A 15,942-nucleotide genomic window follows, 5' to 3' on the forward strand; every position below is an offset into this window, starting at 1 on the left:
GTGTTTTGAGGCTGAATTGAAACTCAAGGGAACTCAAGCCTTCCAAAATCCAACACCAGGCTTCTTCTATTCAACACACCCCCTGATACCTCATAAAACACATCACAAAATAGGGATAATAACAGCATATCATAACAGAATCCTTACTTCACAGGGATTTGTGAAGATCAAATTGGATAAAGTATGTACTTTGCAAACCTTAATGAGCTCTTTAAATAATTATTAATACAATATCTTCATTTTCATCATCATCTTCATCCTCATCGTCATCGTCATCATCATCATTTTTCTGATCCTAGAGCAGAGGAGAAATTCCATGGATCTCTACAAACCAATGACTTCTCAGGAGTATATTTAAAAGAGTGGGGGGAACTACACTGTAGGAAGAGAAACAGCTGCGTTTGAAATATTGTGTTATTATCTCAGTTGTAGTGAAAAGGAAGGCTATGAAATGAACTGGGCCAACCCAGTTCATTCAAAAGTCGCAAAGACATGCCTTGTGTGGACAAGAGTCCCACTGACTGGGAGGGTAGCCATATCTGGGCTTTGGTAGTCTCTGATGAATAGAATATTTGCTTCAAGGAGAACACCAGTCCATCCATATTTAGAAGAATTCTGTTTGGAAATATAAAGAAACTCTATTTTTTTAATGGACCTGGAGCCAGGGGCAAAGATCTAGATTGAAATCCCAGCTCAGACACTGCCTGATTTTTTTTTACCACAATCAGGTCAATTCACTTTCCAGAGCTCCAGTTTTCTCTTAAAAATAGGAACAATTTACCTGTAGTTCCTTTTCATCAAATTATGAGAGAGAATGGAAAGAAATCTGGCCTTTGATTATATTGACATGAGAACAAGCCAGTGAGGAAACTCTTGGGCAAGCCAAGGAAACATGGCCTCCAAAATTATAGAGGTCACCTTAGAGTTTTGAGAGGTTAATGGACTTGCTCAGGATGACATAGTCAGGATCTGTTAGGGGGAGGACAACCACTCTGTCTTCTTGGACCTCCATCTACTCTGCCCAACTGTCTCTAATAATTATGAAAATCAGATGGCATCATACATGGCTAACACTGGACATATTGGCTCCTTATTTCCTGAAGGGTAGCTCTGCTCTTCCCCTTTTCCACAGGTTCTCTGGTATCCTTAGGTGAGCTTTGGCTGTCTACATTCCCTAAAAGTGGCAGCACTCCCCATCAGTGTAGGGGATTTGATTCATTGTTGTTCGCTTGTTTCAATCATGTTTGACTCTTCATCATCCCATTTGGAGTTTTCTTGGTAAGGTTGTAGGTTAGGGTTTGCCATTTCCTTCTCCAGCTCATTTTACAGATATGGAAACTGAGGTAAAGAGTTTCTCTTGGATGCCAGGTCCGTTCAGCTACTAACAGAGTAAAGTTGCTTTCATAAAGGATTATTTACCTCAAATGGTACAATAACAAATGTATTTTGTCAATATGTGTGAGCCATAATTACCCTCTTCCTTGTATCACCTCAGTATCTGGAAAGGGGAAAGGGATTGAGTTCATAGTTGAACTCAGATTTTCAAGAATACACAGTCCCAGTCCCAAATCCAAACTGTTCCTGTGGCTAAGGCACCTGGCTTCCAAGAGCTTTCCCTCCTAGATTGGTTAGTTTCAGAATCTTGTCTAGAACCTTGGTTCTAAGGTTTCCATGGCTCAAGTTCTTTTCCTGGTGGAGATGACTAAGCAATATCTAGAACTGAGAAAGACAAACCACACAGAACACAAACACAAACCCTCAGAGCTGGGGGGGGGGTAAAAGAGGGAGATCTGGGAAGGAGCTTCTTCCCCTCTCACTCTGTTCATGCTGCCTATGCTGTGGGGAAAATGTAATCATCACTCTAAGGATGGGCTAGGGATAAACGGAGAGATAGAGACAGAGAGACAAAAACAAACATACAGATAGACATAGAAACAGAAACAGAGGCAAAGAGAGCATCAGAAAGAGAAACAAAAATAGAGATTGAGACAGAGACAGAAAGGAAAAGGCAGAGAATGAGAAACAGAGACAGAGATAGAGCAACCATCTCATTCTTGCTCATGTTAAAGACACAGCCAATTCTATTGTACAGCCCAATAAAGGAGATTATACTCATCCATGTGGTAGGTAACACAGAGTGCCTCCATAGTAAAAGATCTGGACATGGCCCAGCAAGTTCCTCAGGGAGCCTTTTAGACAATCCCAGCATGTTTCAAAGGCCCCATTACCTATGTAAAGTAGAATATAAGGGAATTATCATAATTTCTATTATTGATTTGGTAGATGTCAAAAGATGCTGCTCTGCATTGGACAGGGCGTTATTGAATGAAGGGTCTTCTATTGATAGAATTCGTCAAGGATCCAACAGGAGAAAGAACATTATTCATCAGTTGCCTCTTAATTAATACATATGCATTTGTTGAATACCAACTATGGAATGATGTTACTTATGCAACGATGCTGGGTACCGAAGATTGTAAAGACAATACAGCAAAGTCTACCTTCAAGGAGGTGACACTCTCTCCTGGGAGACAATGTTCCCAGCAGACTGATTGTATCAAGAATATTTAAAAAATACAATCTAATGTTGGGAGAGAGGGCTCTAGGAGTTGGAGCAGAGAGACTTCATTGGAAGGGGTACTGGAGTAAATAAGAACTCTTGAGGATGAGGATGATCCAGACCAAGGACACGGAGAAGGGAAATGAAATGTGTGAAGAATGGTAAGATTGTGAAATAGAGCACAAGGAAGTTTTACAAGCTTTACAGCAGGGTATGATTGGGTTTAAAAGAGAATTTCAGATTTGATTCCAGAATTTATAAGGGATTATTGTAGTTTATTGAAGGAGACTGACTGGTAACACTTTGGCAGTTTAGGGCAGATGCGTCAGAGAGAGCAGAGCCAGTGGGCAGGAAGGCCCATTAAAGATTCTTATATTATTTCAGAGGAACCATGGTGAGAGTCAAACTAAAGTCTGGGCTGAGTCCAGAGAAAGGGGCCAATGGAGAGATGCTGTGGAAGTATTCGTGACAAAATCTGTCATTCGATTGGATGTGTGGCAGAGTGAGATTACTGAGGTGACCAACCAGAAAAAAAAAATCTGTAGGAGAGGTGGGAGTTGAAAGGATTAGAGGCTTGTTGGAGTGGGTTTGGGGGCTTCTCCATCCCTTATCATTGTCTCCTGATGTTCAGGCCAATGTACTGGATCCAGTAAAGTTTTCTGACCATTTTTGCAATGCTTATGAAAAAGGAGGGATCCCTCCTCCCAGGGTCATTATTTCCTAAGTAAACTTATCAGGTGCCATATTCCATTAGCTGATTGTTTTACTCCACTCAGTTTTATCTCCAAAACACTTTCCCCAGAAATGTTTGTGGAATGGAATTGAATCTCTCCTGTCCACTCAAATCAGCTTCCTCCCCACCCCAGAGACTTCTCAGTTCTCCTCAGCAAAAGCCCCCTACCTGCTCTTTGCTTCCAACTGCTCCCCTCACTAGGCAATCCTCCACTAAACTGCCAAAATAGTTTTTGAAAGATACATGTCACTACCTCCCTCCCGTTCCTCCTTTCCTCCCTCCCAACACATTTATTAGTTCTCTATTACATCTAGGTTAAATTGCAAACTCCCTAGCCTGGCAATTAACAGCCTTCACAGTCTGATTCCATTATCATTTCCCAGCCTTCCCTTCGCCCCCACATCCCTTGCCTTCATTCACTCTATGTTCCAGCCAAACATATCCAGGGATGCAATATGGCTTCTCTTGCTAGATACTGATACACAGCCTCCCCTTTCCCACATCCCTACCCCAATCTCACCTTTGGAAAAACCATCTTCCTCATCTTTGCTTTATCAATCACTTAAAAGATACATTACCTGAGGATAACTTGTACCTACCAAGAATGGGTACAATTTCACCTGGAGAAGCAAAAGGGACTTAAAAGGGAGATAAAACGGGGAAGGAGAAACCTGTCTATGTCTATTCAGCAAGTGAGAAACAGAAAGAGTACAATGAGACTAAGAAAGAGAAGAACAGTACTTTAGATAACCAAAGGTCCCAGAACACAAAATTCAAGATAAGAGTGAGTAACAACAGCCAGTTCAGCGCAGAAAGCATGGCGAATAAATGCACTGGGAATCCCAAGCCAAGGGCCAGATTTGGTCACTTAGGTATCACTGAGAGTGGGAAGGATGTGATGGAGGTTTGCTACACAGCCAATAAAGGCCTGCCTTATTGTAAAGGAACAGTACCCAGAAAATAGGAGGAAACTTTTTTGAAACAACCAGTAGGCATAACCTTATTTCCCTCAGTTTACTCATCTGCAGAATTAGAGAGAAAAAGAAATGGCAAACCATTCTGGTATCTCCGCCAATAAAATCCCAGATATAAAATACAAAACTACTACTCTTCCTGCTCCTCTGACTCCTCCACCTCCTCCCAGACACTAGGGTAGACATCTGAGTTAAAAAACAAAACAAAACAAAACAAAAGAATGGGACATTCCTAGCCCTGGAGGATTTTTCATTCTATTTGGGGTGAAAAACAGCTCAATAGACAAGCCAATACAAATGCATACAATGTAGAGAGAAAGTAATGGGGCAATAACAATGAGAATGGAAAAGGCTTAGTGGAGGAAATGATAGCTGAGCTGGGCTTGGAAGAAAGCTAGGCACTCCACTAGCTGATGTTGAAAAGGGAGAGTGAGTGCAGCTAGGTGAAAGCCATACTTCTTACTTTCTCTGTGAGCTCTCTGTCACTTACTGAATACACACAGACGGTTTTCTCCTTTCCCCTTCCATTTTCCTTTAAAGCCCCTTTTGTTTATATTTACCAGACTCCAGACCTGGACTGAGAAAGGCCTGTTTTTCAATTAGCCCAGACACATACTAGTGATATATGAGACCCTGAGCAACTCAATTAAGCCCTGTCTTCCTTAGTATACCCTTCTATAAAATATAAAACTCAACCTTTCCAGGGTTGCTGAAACGACCGAATGAGATGCAATTTATAAAGAGGTGTGTAAAACTTAAAGTTGTATATAAATTCCAGCTGTTGCCATTGTTCTATTGTTGTTGCCAACCACCACCACCAACTCCACCACTACCACTTTGAGTACTATTACTAGCACTACTAATCCTATTACTACTCCTGCTCCACCTCCTCCAATTACTACTATTCCTCTTTCTATTCCTCCTTTTGCTATGAGTACTACTACTACTACTACTATTACCACTACTAGTCCTACTATTACTAGTCCTTTTCTGCCTCCTCTTCCTGTTACTACTATTCCTGCAACTACTACTATTGCTTTCTCCTCCCCCTTTTACTAGGAGTACTACTACTATTACCACTACTAGTCCTACTATGACTCATCCTTTTCTGCCTCCTACTCTTGTTACTACCATTTCTGCAACTACTACTATTCCTTTCTCCTCCCCCTTTTACTAGGAGTACTACTACTACTATTACCACTACTAATTCTACTATTACTAGTCCTGTTCTGCCTCCTCCTCTTGTTACTATTATTCCTAGAACTACTACTATTCCTCTTTCTCCTTTTCCTTTTACTATGAATACTACCATTACCACTATTACCACTACTAGTCCTACTATTACAAATCCTGTTCTGCCTCCTCTTCCTGTTACTACTATTCTGCAACTACTACTATTCCTCTTTCTTCTTTTCATTACCACTACTAGTTCTACTATTACTAGTCCTTTTCTGCCTCCTTCTCTTGTTACAACTATTCCTGGAACTACTACTATTCCTCTTTCTCCTTTTCCTTTTACTATGAGTACTGTCACTACTACTATTACCACTACTAGTCCAACTATTACTAGTCCTGTTCTGCCTCTTCCTCCTGTTGCTACTATTCCTGCAACTACCACTATTCTTCCTTCTTCTCCTCCTTTTACTACTACTACTACTGCTACTGCTATTAAGGCATGAAGGACAGGCTATGTAAAGGGACAGAGACAAGGTATGGACTGCAGTGTATAGAGAGCACTGTTTTATTCTCTTGAGTTTCTCATCCCCTTGTTCTATCTCTGATATTGCCCTGCCAAGCTTCAGATTTGGATCACTCCCACCATTTGCTGTCTTCACCCCTACATATAGGTTGCTGAATGAAGATGGAGAAAATCACAAAATCATGCTGAATGGGTCTATAAGAAATTTATCTTGCAAAACCTCAACAGGGCACTCACTGACTCAAAACAATATTTTTATACTTCCCTAAGTAATACACTGCCCTACTTACCAAGGGGGCACTTTGAAATCTATTTATTCCTTCTCCAAATCTCCTAGGGCACCCAATCCTTCCATCTACTTGGCAGAGAATGGTGCCTTGTACCACTGTTAGAGATCAAGCATAATGAGGAAAGGAAAAAGATGCCCCTCCTCTTTCCTTGTTGACCTTGGGTCCAAGTGTCCTACCCCACACTACTGCTCTCAGTTTAGACTTAGGGCTGGAAAATTCACCCTGGCCAAAAGGGGCATAGAGTACTTTGATCTAACCAGTGTATTGTATTTCAATCAAAGAAATGTCTTTTCAAACATCATAAGTTGATGTTTGATATACTGAATGGTTACAGCTGTTTTACAACCTCATTATCTGCTTCTCACTTTCTGTGACCACAAAAAATAGAAAAGGCAGGATGGAGGAATCAACTGATCAAAGACCAGCTGCTGACACATATTCCCATAAATGTGTGTGCATACACACACATATTCACTCATACACACGAAGATAAGTAAAACTAAGAAAATAAATTTGTAAGACTACACCGAGCTGCCTTTAATGAGTTCAAGGAACCAAACCTATATTAACTAATCCCAGGTTTACTGAAAGAACTCACAGATCTGTCTGCTGAGGCATAGCAAGTGGCCTTTGAAAGATTTCTGGGAATGAGGAGTTTTCTGTAGAGCTGGAGAAAGGGCAAGTTTAATCAATTTTGAAAAAAAAAGGAGGGGAGTGGAGGCTATATATTAGAAGCTAGGGACTTGATTTCAAGTCAAATTCTGATATGTATTTTAAGTGATGGTTACAGAGCAAAGTTTAAAACAATCTGAAGTGATTATAAAGAACCAACATGCTTTTTCAAGAACAGGTCATGTCACACTAACCTCCTTTCCCATGTTGGCAGGGTGACTGGTCCAGGGGATGATGTAAATGGAGCATTTTTCTGTGGCACTAAAACATTCAGCAATATTTTGTAACTCTTTTGTACAAAATGGGGCTATGTGAGCTAGACATTGGAACTGCAGGGGAGATTCAGACCTTGCTTGATGACTGAAATAAAAAAGCATCATTAATGATCCAACATCATTTTGGAAGGAGGGCTCCAGAATTCCTGTGAAGTGGAGACTTTGTTCATTTTCCTGACTGTTTTTGTCTCCGGGGGTGTCAGTATATGAAATACATACACACACACACACACACACACACACACACATATATATATATATACATATATATATGTATATATATATACACACACATATAAATACACACATACAACTTGAGGACACCCTGCTGATAGAAAACTAGATAGCTAGATGATATAGCTTTATATACATATACCCACACAAATAAATATTCTTACATACATATACACATTTATGTTGATACATACTGGATTTGTACAAGACATACATTAATATGGTCTCTGTATGTTATGAATATATGTGTATAAATTTATGTGTACATGTATATTTGTGTATGTTTGTTTATGTGTATACACATCTCATGAAAAAGGGGTTTTGGTTTTCTGTTATACTTTCTTCTAGGTAAAGTTCAGCACCATGGACGTCAGGATTCATCCCTTTGCTTTGACAACCCATCCAGAGAATAAAAAAGTCAAATGAGGGAAACTAAGAAATAGAACAAAATAGTCCTGGGATTCTTCTTCAGGGCTTAAAGAAGGGCTATGTGAACAAGCATGGGTGTTATAGAGTCACAGATTTTTAATTCAATGGGATATAAGAAATTGCCAAGTCCAATATCCTCATTTAACAGGAAAGGAAACTGTGGCCCAAAGAAAGGAATTACCAAGTAACTGATTACATCATTTGTATATAGCCCTTTACCATGACATATTTTTTTCAAATGAGAAATTTGACCAGGATCACACAACTTGTCTGAGGTACTACATAAGCTATATAGAGTTTTGGATTGGTTTTGGTTTGGTTTTTCATTATTCTTAATCTAACCTCCTACCCATCCATCATGCCATATTATTTTTCGACATCACTGGTCTAGAGTGTCAAGCAGCACATATCAAGGCAAATGAAATCTAGGGCTCTGCAGAGAACTCTCCCCTCCTATTTATCATTTTATATTATGATTCTGAGAAATATGGTCCATCTTTTGTACAATTAATACCATTGATGAGACATCACCTGTTAAAAAGCCAGAATTCTAGTTCATTCCAGCAAAGAAGGAACACTATCAGTGCTTAAATATAAATAGCTTAGCTTTCTAAAGAACCTAATAGTTGACAAAGCTTTTTCCTTGTAAGGAAGGAAAGTAGGAAGTTTATTTATGATCATTTTACAGATAAATGATAGTCTGACAGATTCTGATAGTCTTTATCCAAAGAGCTGAAGTTGAACCCAGAAAGACCTGGATTATGTTTGCCTCTAATACATTCTGACTTTGAGACTCTAGGCAATCCTCAGTGGTTTAAGCAACTCCTAAGACTATGGTTCTTCACAAAGTATGTTGGAGCAGATAGGCTGTGCAGTGGCTAGAGCACTGAACTTGGAGTCAGGAAGGTTAATCTTGTTGAATTCAAATCTGGCCTCGTGCACTAAGCTGTGGGACCCCGAGAAAGTCATTTAACCTCATTTGCCTCAGTTTCCTTATCTCAAAAATGATCTGGAGAAGAAAATAACAAACCACTCCAATATCTTTGCCAAGAAAAACCCCAAATGAGGTCATGTAGAATTAGATATACGTGAAAACACACATGTTGACCTATTCTAATAGAAGGAGTTAATCTCACCTGGGGAAGTAACTATTCTAGAAATCTGGGAGCTGCCTATTCTGATGAATTTAAAGTTCTATCTTTATCCTCATTTTACCAATGATGAAATAGATTTGGCGACCTCATCAAGACCACACAAGTACAGTACCACATTTGAGGGTTCGCCCTGATAACAGGTATGTCCTTAAGACACCTACCAGCTTTGCCCAAATAATGCCTTTTCCTGGTTGGCTTTGCAGACGGGTTTTTGTCCCAAAGCTCCCAATAAATGGCTCTACTATATATATATATATATATATATATATATATATATATATATATATATATATATATATATAACTTTAATCCTTGCTTATGCCCTTAGGAAAGAAAAAAAGAAAAAAGAAAAAAAAATCTCCATGTTCCCCACGTATAAAAGAAGAGCATTGGTCTTTATGATCCTCAAAGTCTTTATCCTGGCATCCTAGAAGTACAACGCATCTTCCAGGATGCAGGTTGGTCCTGGCCCCGCTAGCTGGTGTGTGGCAATTACATTTCCTGGGTAAACATCTTAGATAAAGGAAAGCACTTGTTGGAAGGGCTTGATAGTCTAGTGAAACCAAGGTCAAAAAGCATTTATTAAGCACCTTATATGTGCCAGACACTCTAAAACACTGGGGATATAAAGAAAGGCAAATTCAGTTCTTGTTTTGAGAATTGTCATGCTCTTTAGAACAAGTCTAACCATTGGTTAAGTAGAATCCCCTTCATCCTCAGAGGCCCTGAATTTTTACCCCCACATGCACAAGTCTGCCCTCATTCCCACAGCTTCCAGTTATGAGCAAAGTGCCAGTGGAAAACAGGATCCAAAACGCATCACAGAGAACCACAGAAAACTTGGGATAAGAAAGGAATAGTTGTTGCTGTACACTTATTTCTGAGTTGTATCTAACTCTTTATGATTATATCATGGTTATTGTTTTGTGAAGACACTGGGGTTATTTGTCATTTCCTTCTACAGATCATTTTACAGATGAGGAAACTGAGGCAAACTAGCTCAGGATTACACAGCTAGCAAGTTTCCTAGGCAGGATGTAACCTCCCAGGAATGACACTCTATCCTCTGTACCACCTGATGCCTTAAGGAAAGGAATAAGTATTTATTAAGCTTTTATTCCATCCCACAGCCCTGTAGAGTGATATGAAAACCTTCCTGTAGCATCAACCTCAGTGTCTTTTCCTATAAAAGAGGGCCTAGAGGGAATAGTTGACGCAACTGGGGCACTTTAGCCTGGAGAAGAGAAGATTGGAGGGGGGCAGGGCTAGGATATGATGCTAAGCTTTTTATGGAAGTCATCTCTACTTCCAAGGGCTGTGGGTGTGGAACACTCCTACCTCCTGGGTGACATTCTGGGGCCTATTCTTTTTGTATCCCTATTATGAGTTATACATTGCATGACCCAACTTCACCCTCTTCAGGACCTTATAAATAATTCTCTCCAGTCCTTCCGATTCTTGAAAGAGGATCAGAGATTCAGAAATGGAAGACAGCTAAAAGGTTAGAGGAGCCATTCCTCTTGTTTAATAGATGAAAAACGTGGAGGTCCAGATTCCATTCTGTGGCCTGCCTCTGGTCACATAGGAACAAGTGGCAGATAAATTCACGTCCTCAGAGGCTCCATCGATCACTTTTTCCACTGCAGATTAGAAATTCATTTAATATCATGGTGCTACCATTGGCAACAGTCAGCATTGTCTCGGGGAATAAAAAGCTTCCATTCCTCCTCCTCCTCATCAGTCACTTGTTCATTAGAGGACTCTATTTGGAGACACTGATGAAAGCATCCTCTGGAGAAGCTGGAGGTCCCATGGAGCCATCAAAATAGGACTGGGGGAAGCAGCCCTATAAGGCAATATTCCAGGAACTGGTTTTATTTAGCCTTCAGCAAGTGGCGGGGGTGGACACTCAATTATTGTCCTGATGTATATGAAGGGATATTGTAGGAGTGACAGTGAACAGCTGGTCCCTGTTTCCATTGTGAACAGGGGAAAAGACTTGTAGTAGGAGGATTTGGGGTAAGATGACAGAGGGCTGTGAGACACTGTGACAGCCCAAGGAACCTTGACCTTGCGGGGAAGGGAGGAGGTGGGTTTGCTTAAGGCCCACATGAAGGTCACTAACATTAAGTTAATCATCAAAGGAGGCCATTGAATCTTTTTTGAAAGGGAAGGTGAGGATAGAAAGTCCATTTTTGAGACTGATTGAGGAACCCCTTAGATGAAAGCTTTATATTCTTTTGAGGATAATAAACATTGGTTTTGATAAGAATTTTTTTAAGTGAGGTAAACAGAGCAGGATTAGATAAGATATATTTCTAAAAAGGTGCCATAGTGAGCAGTAGAGTAGAAATAAATATTGACTATCAAATCCTTCCTTCTTTCTTTCCCTTCCTGCACATCACTCTCCCTTCTCCCACCTTTCTTTCCCTCCCTCCTGCTCTTTTCTCTCACATATGTTAAGATCTATCTTAGACCCATCCCTGTTCAGCTATCTTCATCAAAGTGAATGCTCTCATAATAAATCCTCTAGGGCAGGGTAAGGATCAAAACACAAAGATGCATCAAACCTCACCTGCCACCCCCTGACAAGGTTTACTTCATTACCAGGAGGACCTGAAAATGAAGCAAAAGTGTCACAAAACTTCAAGGAGGGCAACTGAGTCATTTTGATTTTGTCTTGGTTTTTATTGTGTAACATGCGATTGTGTCGGTGGAATGGGAGATAAGGCATAAATAATATCCTCTAAAGATATACCTTTATCCTTCTGTAACCCAGAACAGAAGTTCTCAATGTTTATATGCGCCTTGGACTTCTTTGGCAACCCAGAGAAGCTTGTTTGGTTTTTTTTTTCTTGTTTAATAGGAAGAATAAAGGAACATTTATTAGGTACCGATTATATACTGGATTGGACTAAGCACTTTACAAATATTCTTTCATTTGTTCTTCTGGTGACTGTGTAGGAGTACAAAATAAATTATATTGAAATACAGTTATCTAAAAATTAGGGGAAATTCTATATTCACAAGATTTTGAACCTTTGATATATTCAACAGTAGCAAATCACAGAACAAAGGAAGTATCCAACTCAAGTGTCCTTTCATAGTTGAAGAAACTGGGTTAAATGATTTGCCCAATATCACATAGTAAGATTCTGAAGCCAAATTTGAATTCAGGACTTCAAGCCTGGTGCTCTACCCCCTGTACCATTTCTCTGCTTTTATGTCTACAACATGTTGCTAAAGGGTTTATTCAAAGCCCCTGGTTACCAAAAGTCTCCTTTCTCCCTCTGTAGAGTCTTCACAAAGGTGAAGTTTTATTCTTTGCTCTAAGGAATCTTTCTAGAATCTTTAGCTAGCATTTGTCTTTGCCTTCAAGGATTTCTTTCTTTTAAACTGTCACCAGCCTCTGGAGGATGCTTTTCACATCCAATTTAAGATCCTTCCTCATCATTGGCCACTTCTTTGGCTATTATTACATTGGCTACCACCATTCTGGAAACATTTCTATGTGGTCAACTGTAGAAACTCTTCTGGCTTTTTATTGCTTGGGGTGTTGGGGGAAAGGGAAGAAAAAAAGTCTTTCCATCTGCCATATGATTCTCCATTAAGGCCATGACTATTGCTGTTCCACCATAACACAGTCTTGACACTTGCCTGGGTGACCTGGGAGAATCAGCTACTGCTTTATACATCACCCAGGAAATATGATGGACTTTCTTTTCTTCAATCAACCATCCTGGGTGATGTCATATGCTTCTAACCAATGACCCCAATCCCCTGAGATGCTTTCAAATGGATGGAAAGCCTCGCCATGTGCATTTTACTTTGACTGCTTGATTCATTCATCTGTCTGGGCCTTCTGTCATTAATTAATGGCAGGGGGTCCCATCTCTTATAGAGTCTCCCAATTTAGAAGCATTTACTCAAACCTGACCACAAATGCTCAGAATTCTAAGACAAAAAATGATCTAATCTCTACCCTGAATGTGTGTATGCAAGTTATGCATATATAAAAATGTAAGATACTCCCACAAATATTAATATGTATGCATGCACAAACATTCACTTATGTATAGATGTACACATATGGACACAAGATTGGACAAAATAAATGCAATGGAATGGGGGCAGGAACAAACTTGGGAGCCATAGAAGGTGATCAGTGCCGGACACATGTTCAGATGAAATACTCAAACAAAAGCATCGAAGTAAATATGGGGCCAGGGAGTTCAGTGTGTGTGGCACTCGGTCCAAATACCCAGAGCTCGTGGGATGAGAGATTCAGAGTCAGAAGGGAACATGGAGCTTTTACCACAATCATTGATGGATGGATATATGAGACTCCAAGACAGACTGAGCACAAGGCTCTTGGAGGGAGCTGATCTTCCCTGCTGCTTTTGTATGCTTCCTGGGAGCATGGCACCATAGGAAGATCACTGGGCCTAGAGCCAGAAGACCCAATTTCTATTTCAGGCTTTGTCAATAACTAGCAGCATGAGCTTGGACAAATCCTTTTATCTCTCAAGCTTGTCATCTGTGAAAAAAAGAGGCTGCATGATGAGATCACTGAGATGCTCTAATGTTCTAAGATTCTCGGTACCTTTGGTGGCAGAAGACTTTAATTGAATTCAGAGCTGAAAGGGACCTTTGTCAAATAATACAATCTCCATGTCTTACACAGGAAACAGCTCCCGAAAGGATTAAGTTACACAGCTAGTAAGCTGCACAAAAGGGATCCAAAATCTGATTACAAATCTATGGTTCAAACCCTTCGTGTTACATATAAAGAAACTGAGGTCCAACAGCAATAAGTAATTGGCTGAGATGTCAATGATGTCACAGGTCGAATTTGAATGCTGGTTCTGATGCCAGGTCAAGAATTCTTCTCTCTGTATCACTGTCCCATAAGATTGCATCAACTGCATTCAGAAACCTAATTATCTTATTGGAATAAATTAATCAAGTGGCATTATTAAGCACCTACTGTGTTCTATGACTAATGTAAAACACAGATGAAAATGTTTTTTTTTTGTCCTCAAGAAGCTTACATTCAACTATGGAAGAGAGGAGTTAGCAGTCTGGGGAACTTGGGAACTAAAACTAAAAAGATCCTTATGGGAAATGGTTATTCTGACTCTATGGCCTAAGGTTCTGCCAGGGAGAAAGAGAAAAGGGAAGTTCTTTCTACCAAAAGATGCAATGATCACCCATGTCCACCAGATGGCAGTAAATGGTTGATTATCACCTTACACAAGGGCAGCTGGGAATGAAATCTATAGCAAGACATTTCTTCTCCTTCCTTAAGCAGACATTCACAGATCCAAGCATGGGATTGTGCAAAAGCTATATGCCCCTAAAGCACAATTCAAGACCTCTCCTAGATCCTTTGGGTAGTGGAACCCTTAGAACTGTCTAGTCCAGTTGTCAGAACGGAGGATTCAGATCATCCTCTGGATGGATAAATATGGTTACAGGCTAAGTGTTATTATTGATTATTGCTGTGGAAAGGAGTAGAGAAGGAAAAGGGGCTAGAACAGGGAAGAAAACCCAGAGAAGAAGCTGTTAAAGTGGAGGGCACTCCAGAGAACAAAGTCACTTTAGGCTTGATTTTTTTGGAGACATTTGTCTCAAGAAGTTGAATTCCCTTCCCTTGAAGTGTTAAATCAGAGATGGAATGACCATTGTTGGGTATATCATAGGGTGACTATTTTTGATTCTGAAGAAGCCTAGATTCAAAACTAGTCTTGCACACTTAGTAGCTATGGGAATTTAGACAAATTACTTGACTTCTGCCTCAGTTTCCTTATCTGTTAAAAGCTATGATAATAATAGCACCACCTCCCAGAATTGTTATGAGCATAAAATAAGACAATATTTGTAAAGCACTTTGATTTTTTGAGATATCTATCTCAAAAAGTTGAATTCCCTTCCCTTGAAGTCTTGAATCAGGGACTGAATGACCATTATCGGGTATATCATAGGGATACTATTTTTGGCTTTGAAAATAACTAGAGTTCAAAACCAGTCTTGGACATTTAGTCGCTGTGTGACCTTAGACAAATCACTTGACCTCTGCCTCAGTTTCCTCATCTGTTAAAATTGTGATAATAATAACGCCACCTTCCAGATTGTTACAAGGATAAAATATGATAAAATCTGTAAAGTATTTTGTAAATCTTAAAGCACTCTGTAAATTCTAGCCATCTTCATCATCGATTGACAGCTGCTCCAAAATCTACAATTTTGTAATTCTCCAGGAAACTGGAAGAGTCTGAACTAAGATCCCAAAGTTAAACTGCTGAAACTGAGAACAGCCCTGCCCTCGTTCTTCTAAATGAAGGACGCCATGTATTTATACCTGGGGACAGATAAATGTTGAATGATGGAAAGAATCAAGGAAATATGGTGGAATTTCAAGGACCAGAGTAATGTGAATCATAAATGAATAGAAACTCAGCTCAGTGCAACACAACCATTTCCCAGAAACTCAAAAGGAGTGATCATGTCTGTCACTAAGTACACGTATGGTTCAAAGGAATGAGCTCACTAATGAAGTTGGCTCAAACTCTATGAGAATGAACAACATGATATGGCAACAAAAAAAAATCTTATGTGCTCTTTTGCTGAACCAAAATAATCAGCTCCAGGATAAAGGAGATGATTGTCCCATGATACTATGCTCTGCTCAAATATGTTTTATAATTTTGAGGGGGGTAGGGAGGAAGAAGCATACATTTTAGGAAGGGTGATGAAAAGCTGAAGAGCTTCCAAGACAATTGGGTTCTTAAGAGGTTGGAAATCCACATTATATGGTGCCTGGGAATATAATATAAGGGAATCAGTTCATTGAGCTTGAAGGGAAGGTGGACTGGGGTATGTTTAAGTATTATAAGGTCTTTACAGTAGGGGGGAAAGGAAT

General features: G+C 39.8%; 1 protein-coding gene across 7 annotated transcripts in view; it reads right to left on the reverse strand.

The window, feature by feature from the left end:
• TPRG1 (tumor protein p63 regulated 1) overlaps nucleotides 1–15,942 on the reverse strand; it is a 242,034-nt gene that overhangs the window by 156,155 nt on the left and 69,937 nt on the right. Inside the window, exon 1 of one of the 7 annotated variants that reach the window (XM_074297890.1) lies at nucleotides 11,779–11,854. The exons of the other annotated variants lie outside the window; for them this stretch is intronic. The gene's annotated coding sequence lies outside the window, so the exon portion shown is untranslated. Of the gene's footprint in view, nucleotides 1–11,778; nucleotides 11,855–15,942 lie in introns of those variants that run through there. 7 annotated transcript variants of the gene reach the window in all.

The sequence above is a fragment of the Sminthopsis crassicaudata genome, chromosome 3, assembly GCF_048593235.1.
Source record: "Sminthopsis crassicaudata isolate SCR6 chromosome 3, ASM4859323v1, whole genome shotgun sequence".
Lineage (NCBI taxonomy): Eukaryota > Metazoa > Chordata > Mammalia > Dasyuromorphia > Dasyuridae > Sminthopsis > Sminthopsis crassicaudata.